The sequence below is a fragment of the Myripristis murdjan genome, chromosome 5 (genome assembly GCF_902150065.1).
Source record: "Myripristis murdjan chromosome 5, fMyrMur1.1, whole genome shotgun sequence".
Classification (NCBI taxonomy): Eukaryota; Metazoa; Chordata; class Actinopteri; order Holocentriformes; family Holocentridae; genus Myripristis; species Myripristis murdjan.
Window position 1 is genome coordinate 22,957,255 of NC_043984.1, and position 8,096 is coordinate 22,965,350.

An 8,096-nucleotide genomic window follows, 5' to 3' on the forward strand; every position below is an offset into this window, starting at 1 on the left:
TAGTACAATTAGCACTAAAAGGAACATTTCCTGCAGGTGATTGCTGTCAACCCGATCAGGTTGATGTTGTACAGCAGTTAATATTCTAAGTATCTGCAAAGTTAAATGTACACTCAAACATTTAGCTGCTACTATGCTGTCCAACACAGCTGATGAGCATGTTGATGTTAACATTCAGACACTTAAATGGAGTTTCCTGCTTTAATCAGTGAATGATACACCTTGGTGTTTAAAAGCATAGAAATGGTGGAGTAAGCATGAAAAATGAATGCAGTAAAACTGTCTCAATTGTTGAGATGTAACATGGGGATAGGGATGCCATGTAACCAACTGATAGTAAAAAGCAGTGCATTGTATTATTATGTCACTGTTTGGCATTCTGCACAAATATTATCATTGATATATGTTCCCTTTCTTGTGTTTTGTTGTTAGTAGCTATTAGTTTATACAGATATCGAGCAGCTTCTTCAGTCAGTTAATAACAGATCCCCTCTGTGTGGTGCTGACACATTCCAGTTGTTGGTTGTGATTGAATGCTCAAATGTGTCCTGCTCCTGGAATACTGGGTTGGCAGTTCCAGTATAGCATTAAACTGTCTTTGCTCCTACTTCAATAATAGATATTTAGTGTCTGCATTAGTAATTACATGTCTCATCAGTGCCTCTGCAGTGTGGAGTACCTCAGGGGTCTGTCCTTGGACCAATCCTCTTCTCATTATACATGCGTCCTCTGGGTCAGCCATGTAGTCCGCTTTCAAAGACATATCTTACCACTGTTATGCAGATGATACAGAGATTTATTTCTCAGCCAAACCCAATAAACTGAATCAACTTTCCTTCCTTCCATGATTGCTTAGCTGCCACCAAACTGGATGTCCCTAAATTTCTTCCACCTCAAACCTGACAAAACAGAAGTTTTTTTTAATTGGTTCCTGATAACCTTGTTCAGTTTTTTTGCCCACTCCGCTCACATCTTAAAGATAGCAAAGAATCTTGGTAATCATCTTGACCAGTATGTGTCTGTTGTCCTCCATGTTACGAGGCTCACCCAGTCCTGTTTCTGCAACCAAGAAACATTGCAAAAAATCAGAAATATCTTGTCCTCCAGTGACTTCAAACTTTTAATACACACTGTCATTTTCTCTACTGTAATTCCCTTTATACATGCCTCAGTCAAGCCGCTTTAAATCGTTTACAGTTGGTTGAGAACGCCGCAGCCAGACTATTAACTAAAACGAGCTATAGGTCCCACATCACCCCATTCTTGCTTCCCTCCATTGGCTCCCTGTAAAATTCAAGATAAACTTTAAGATTCTATTGATTACATATAAAGCAGTACAATGATCTTGCCTCTGGTTATATCACTGACCTCCTCATTCGTCACACCACTTCGCGACCACTCCAATCATCAAGTCTCGGCCTCTTATCCATCCCTCGCTCAAAATACAAAACACAAGGTGACCATTCCTTCTTAGTTATAGCCCTCACCCACTGGAATAATCCTCTACTACCAGTTTGTCTTTCTGACTCTCTGGGACTGTTTCAGTGACTTCTTAAGACTTTTTTATTTGTTTGTTTGTTTTACACAAGCCTTTCAATAGATACCAACTGAAGATCTTTGAAAAGTCTTTGTATCAATGTGTCTTTTCAGTATGTGCTTTTAGTATGCACGTAAACCTTATGTGTGTGTGCATGTCTGACTATGTTATTATTATGGCTATTTATTGTTGATTATAGAGTCTTGTACACTACTGGTCCTGAGTATAAATTTCGTTTCATGTGTAAGCATGCAAATGACAATAAAATGAACCTGAACGTGAACCTGGATATATGTGTATCTTTTTTGATGTATAGGGTTTTTTATGCATTTGCTTTTATCTTTCCACATCTGTGACGCACTTTGTAACTGTGTGTTTTAAAAGGTGCCAAATAAATAAATTCATTGACTACTTACTTACTGATTTGCATGCAGTCTCATGAAATGTTGGCTAAAGTGCAGGAGAGGTGATGCTGTTAGTTTCTATCATCTGTCCTGTCCTGATGATGAAAATTTAATGGAGCTGTTTACATTTTTTCTTGGGTTGATTAAAAACTGGTATTCTGAAAATATGATTACAGACATTTTTAAGGTTTGCAGTTTTTCAAATATCATTTGATGTATTCTACACAAAATAAGCTCTATTTAATTTAGATTTCTGAAATCTAGTATTTGCTACTAAAACTTTACTGTTTGCCACTGCCTTTTATTAATTATGCAATGTAACTGTATGCAGTATAGCCTTTTCCTTATTTATATAATTTTCCCCTTATAATCTTGTTTATACATCTTCTTTATTCTTATGTAAAGCACTTTCATTGTGTTTGAAAGGTGCTATAAAAATAAACATGACTTGCCTTGTCTTATTTGTGACAAAAAAAAAAAAACAAAACAAAACAAAACAAAAAAAAACACTTGAATGCATAAGACCTTTGAAACTGGAATTAGAAGTTACGGGCAGCCTTTGAATGCAACATAATCGCATGTGATTGACAGGCATTTCGGCCAACAGATGAAATAGTCCCGCCTTCATATCACCCTGCAGACCAATCAGGGGGATCGGAGGGCGGGGCTTCACTCAGAACGCCCCGGGTGGGCGGGAAAGACCTGAAACAGACAAACGTCTACCGGCGGTGACATCTGAGGTCTGTTAAACGGTCATAAACACAGGCTGTTCTTATGAGGGAGGAGGGGGTTCAAAGGCCACGGGTTTAAACACCTTGGGGTCAAAGGTTGAAAAGCATGCAGCGGTTATAATGTACTAGCAGAAGCTGGAGTTCATTTACCCTGGTTTTGTGTGGGGACCAAGGCTTTTTGGAGTAGTCTGTTTTGATTAGAAGTTTAAGGAGGAAGTTACACACTGCTCACTTCCTATCCTCCTTCTCAGTCAGAATTCTTCAAAGGGGAAACTGAAGTCCTTTCTCTCGCCCAGGCCAAACAACAGAAAAAAAGATGGTCTTGAGTTAGACTGCACTGCTAGAGTCTCTCTTGTTCTGTCCCTACACTTCCCAGTGTTTCCTTTATTGTCTCTGTCCTGTCTCCTTGTTTCCTCAAAGTCACACACAGACAGAGTGCCGTTTGCCTAAGTAATCTATGCAAAGTGACTACATCCTGCTACACTGCAGCTGCCCAGTGATATTGGCAGTGTTTTATATTGGCAGGATAATTCAGATTGACTTGAAGCAGCAGCAGCAGAGATACCAAACGTCTCCAAATCCTCTCTTCCTTATCCTCCGTGACTCATGTTCCTAACTGAACAGATCAACTCCAGTTTCCCAATGACAAGACATGTCTGGACTGCACCAAGCCACACATGTACACATCATTTTCCCTGCAGCATGCAAACACAGCTCCATGAACAGTTTCACAACTCCAGTAACCAACAACTGTATCTTTTCTGGCTTGTCAGGGTGGATTGCAAGTCAAATACCACCACAATGGTATTCCATCTGCATAGCAGCTTGCCATACCAACTGTAAGCTGTTAAATAATGAGCACTGCAATCAGTTTGAATGGGGAGGAATAGCTCTGAAGTGTCCCTGCACAGTCACTGGGGAACAATCACATTTATGAAGTTATGAAACACAGTCCACAAACACTATAAACCCATTCTGCCTGCACAGAGAGCTTATGACCTGATGTGATAGTGTGTGTGTGTGTGTGTGTGTGTGTGTGTGTGTGTGTGTTTTGTGTGTGTCCTCAGGACCAGGTGGCGATGTTAGTACTGCAGAGCCTATATTCCCTGGGAGCAGTGCTGGATTCCAGACAAGATTAACATCCAGTTATGAGGATAAAGCTACAATCCTCCTCAACCCATTGGGAACGGGCAACCAGCCACCACAAGTGGGACAAGAAAACACACAAATGAGGGTGGTGCATGCATATATAGCCACCCATATGCATGCAAATATTGCCTAATTTTGTCTTCTAAACATTTAACACGGCACACATGGGCTGCTAAAGATATAAGTATATTGTTTTCATAAGAACATGTAGGTTATGTCCCTGTCATGCACCACAAGCCTCCAAAGGCATGTTTGCAGTGTTGTCAAATCCACTCTCGCTGCTGTTTTCCCCCATACGCCCCCTCTTCACAGCACGTTACAGTGAGAAAAGCATATTTCATAACAGCAATGTGTGGGTTATATAACCCTGAAGACATTTTAATGTTGCAATTACCAAAGAGTGGAATAATCTCTGTATTTAAGACTACATTTAGTCAGAGTAAATACCCTAATTACATAAGAAGTGTTCACATGCAGTCACTGCCTCGGCTTCTGTCAGTACACAATATGATAGTGATACCACGGTGAAATAATGTAAAATAACAGAATGACAGCAGTCCAATCCCTGTCTCCTGCTGTCAGTGTCCTACAGAGAGTTTGTTTACTGTGTACACACACTGCTGCCTTGCCAATCCATTCTCCAGCCTGGATTTGACACTTTGCATCCTCCAAGTCCACACACACATATATCTAATGCTAATTCCTTCAAAACCAAAAGCTACATAAAGATGGCAGCCATGTAGTGTTGTATCATTACTTGTCCACCTTTCCCAAAGCCTAAACATGTCAGTGTCCATTAGCAAATGCGTGTTGACAGCTGTGTGGGATGCCCTAGAATCCAGAAGGTATATATCTTTACACACCTAGTCAATTATGTTGTACTTTTAAATGGGCATTGTCATTATATTGGTAGTTGAATTTGGATAGCCTTGCACACATCACACATTGCCTGATATTGCCTTACAGTACTTTGTTAAATAGGTCAGGAGCTTTTTAGTGTTAAGTGCTGCGGTGATTTCGCACTGTGCCTCCCAGAGATAATTTGTCAGTCAAACAGTGTTTCTATGCTGTGATGTTTTTTTTTTACTAGAATTTTCTGTAAATTAAGTTGAAGTTTCTGAAGGTGTAACTCTTTTATTTGTCTGGTTAGTCACGGTGGCAAACGCTCATGCCAAATACTCAGTTCGCCCTCTATTTCTCCAAACAAATTGCTGTTGCTTTCAAGTTCAGGTTTAAGTTCAAGTTCAGGTTTATTTACAGCCCACTATCATTGTTTATAGTCTCAGGGGGCTTTACATGCCCACAGGTTTACCACAAACAGCATGACACCCTCTAACCCCCTGAGAGGAGACCCCATTCCCAGCCAGACAGGTGTGCAGAGGGCGTTGACCCATTGAGCAAATTACAAACATTGCAGTCATAATGCAAATGCAAGAAAACACAATAGCAGACAATATAACAACAGAGGCAGGAGGAGGCCTCAGACAGACAGCAGACAGAGCCGCCGTGGCAGCCAGGATGAGGGGGATGGCAATGACAAGGAGAACGCGGGGGGTGATGAGTGGGGGAAGCCAGAAAAGAAAACAGCCACACTTGCACAGGACATGCATATGTGAGTATATGAGACACACACACACACACACACACACACACACAAGATGGGGGAGGAAGGGGAAGAAAATTAGAGGGACCAAGACAAAGAACCAAGTACATAAATGCATTAATGCAGCAAAGCTAATGGCCGTGGAAAGTGCCGGAGTAAGTAAGTACAGCAGGGGGAGCAGGACCAGGTACAGCACAACCAGGTACAGCAGGGGGAGCAGGACCAGGTACAGCACAACCAGGTATAGCACGGGCAGTAAGGCAAGGGTACAAAGCCAGGGTGCCAACCTAAAGATGGGTGCCACATCCATGCAGCAGACACAGACACAAACCACTCACACACACACACACAGAGGAGAATGGGTTAGCAACACAGAAAATATCACAGTCTCAGTTGAAGGTAGAGAGGAAAGAGAAGAGGAGAGAGACTGTGGGGGAACATCTAAACCAGCAGGAACTAAACTAAACCAAGGCAGGAGAGGCTAGAGGCCGAGCAAACATTTAACTTTCAGCCTGCCTGAGGATTCTTCCTGTGTAAATCTAGCCAACAGCAGGTGCTTAGAACATAATTGATGATATAGAGCAACAAACATTTATCTGAAATGCTGAAAGTGTTGCATATGGTTATACTAAAAAGCAAGAGAAATGTAATAAGATAAATAGTGATGTAGCACTTTTTAAAACAAAGTTACAAAGTGCTTTACAAACTAAATAAAATGGTTGATAAACAATAATAAAGACAATTTAAAAACTGTTTAAAAGTTACATATCATTAGGGTGGACATATGGAAGCAAAAGGAGTTAGATATGAGAAAGAGTAAAATAGTAGTAGTAGTAGTAGTAGTGGTAGTAAAAAGGCAAGGAGCATAGATAGGCAATGTGTACATTTTCACTTTAATATACGCTTCTATCTACCCTATAATCACCATATTTACTGACCTTTGGAGGCAGTCAGCAATGTGATGGAGGAATGGAAATCTAATCTGTAGTTTCCCCTCATGTATAGTTCAATGTATTTCTTATGGGCCACCAGTGGAGCCCCTCCTACCTTTTATAAGTATCAGACCATCACCACCTCCCTCGGTTACAAGCATGCAGTCTTAAATATGGTGTAGCAGCCAGTCAAAAGCAAGAGCAAACATTAGTATTGCTACTGAAAGAGGGAGGAACCACAGACAGGCTATAGGAAATTAGAGCTGATCCCAAGTTGCCTGTGGGCCTGGAAACTGTGAGCTGGAAAAATGTTGCTGGTGACAGCAGATTTTGATTTTGTTTATGCTGGCGTGAATATATAATACAATATAAAACTTACCTGAGGAGGTTCAGTCCTCAAATCTGACAAACATAGAAATGAATATGACTCAACTTTAACTTCACTTTAACCTAATGTCGACATTCTTTTTGTAAGAGTAGGTATAATTTTTTTGTCAAGTGCTGAAATTCTCATTTTGGAAAAAAATCCCATTTATAGGTGTGCTGCTGGAAAATAAGACAATAAGACAATATACAGACAATATAGACAATATGCAGACAATGCAAGACATACTGCAAATGGTGGATAGAAATGAAAATGATCAAGTGGCGAGGCTGCAAAATAATCTGCTACATAAGCTCTAGAAAACTTAACTTTTCATGAGGAGTTTAACAAAACCTACAAATGTGTCAGATGCCGATGAGGTCCAATGTATTCTTTATCGTTCCAATCCAACCTCGTGTGCCATTGTTTCTTTTAGTGAGAGAGAATGAGAGAGACAGACAGACAGGAAGCAGGAGCGAGAGAGGGAGAGATGGAAGATGAAGCTGCATACTGATCTATTCTCCTTCCTTTTTCTTTGATGTCTCTATAATCCCTCACATGCGCTCTCTATATTTGGCTTTGAAGCTCTATAAGCTGATTCCCCATTCTTTACCATAATAAAACTGTTGGAATTGGCTGGGATTACGCAAGCGAGATGAGTTATTCAGCACGATTTCAGGCTAACATTTTGGTCTCCATTTCCCTCATGATGTGAATTCAAGACGGAGGTATTTGTGTTTGCATACTTTTCAATGCTATTTTTTTTTGTGTGTATCCATGTGTATAAGAGAGTGATTTTGCAGGTGTATGTGAGTTGCAGTTGCATAGACCCTCGCCCTTTCTTAGTAATACTCGACCCCCTGAGGTGCTTTATACTGTCATATTGACACTTTGCACCAAAACAGAGTGTACTGTTGAGGGTGTGTGTATGTGTTCACATAATAGTATGTACCTAGATGTTGCATTTATAAATGTTCACACACAACCCACCAGGGGATACAGAAGCATAGTGAGGTCAAATGTGGATCACAATGAGTGATAGACGTGCTCCAGTGTGGAGCAGACCTACATTCCAGCTTCCCTCCCCAGGGCACATGCTGACCCGCACACTGCCTCTCTCTCTGCCCAGGCTGTGGTGCCTCCTGCTGGGCCGTAGCCCGGCCATGGCTGGGGTGGAGTGTGGAAGCTGCCTCAGATTATCTGCTGCAGCCTGAGGGTGTTTCATAGAGGGAGACAGTCGGGCCAGTGACGCTCATTAATTGAGTTAGTTAGTGCTGCATCACAGGGCATGAGGCCCTAGTGTGTGTGTGTGTGTCTGTGTGTGTGTCTGTATGTGTAGAAGAGGGATATTAAGTAAGAGCAGTGGAGTGGCAGAT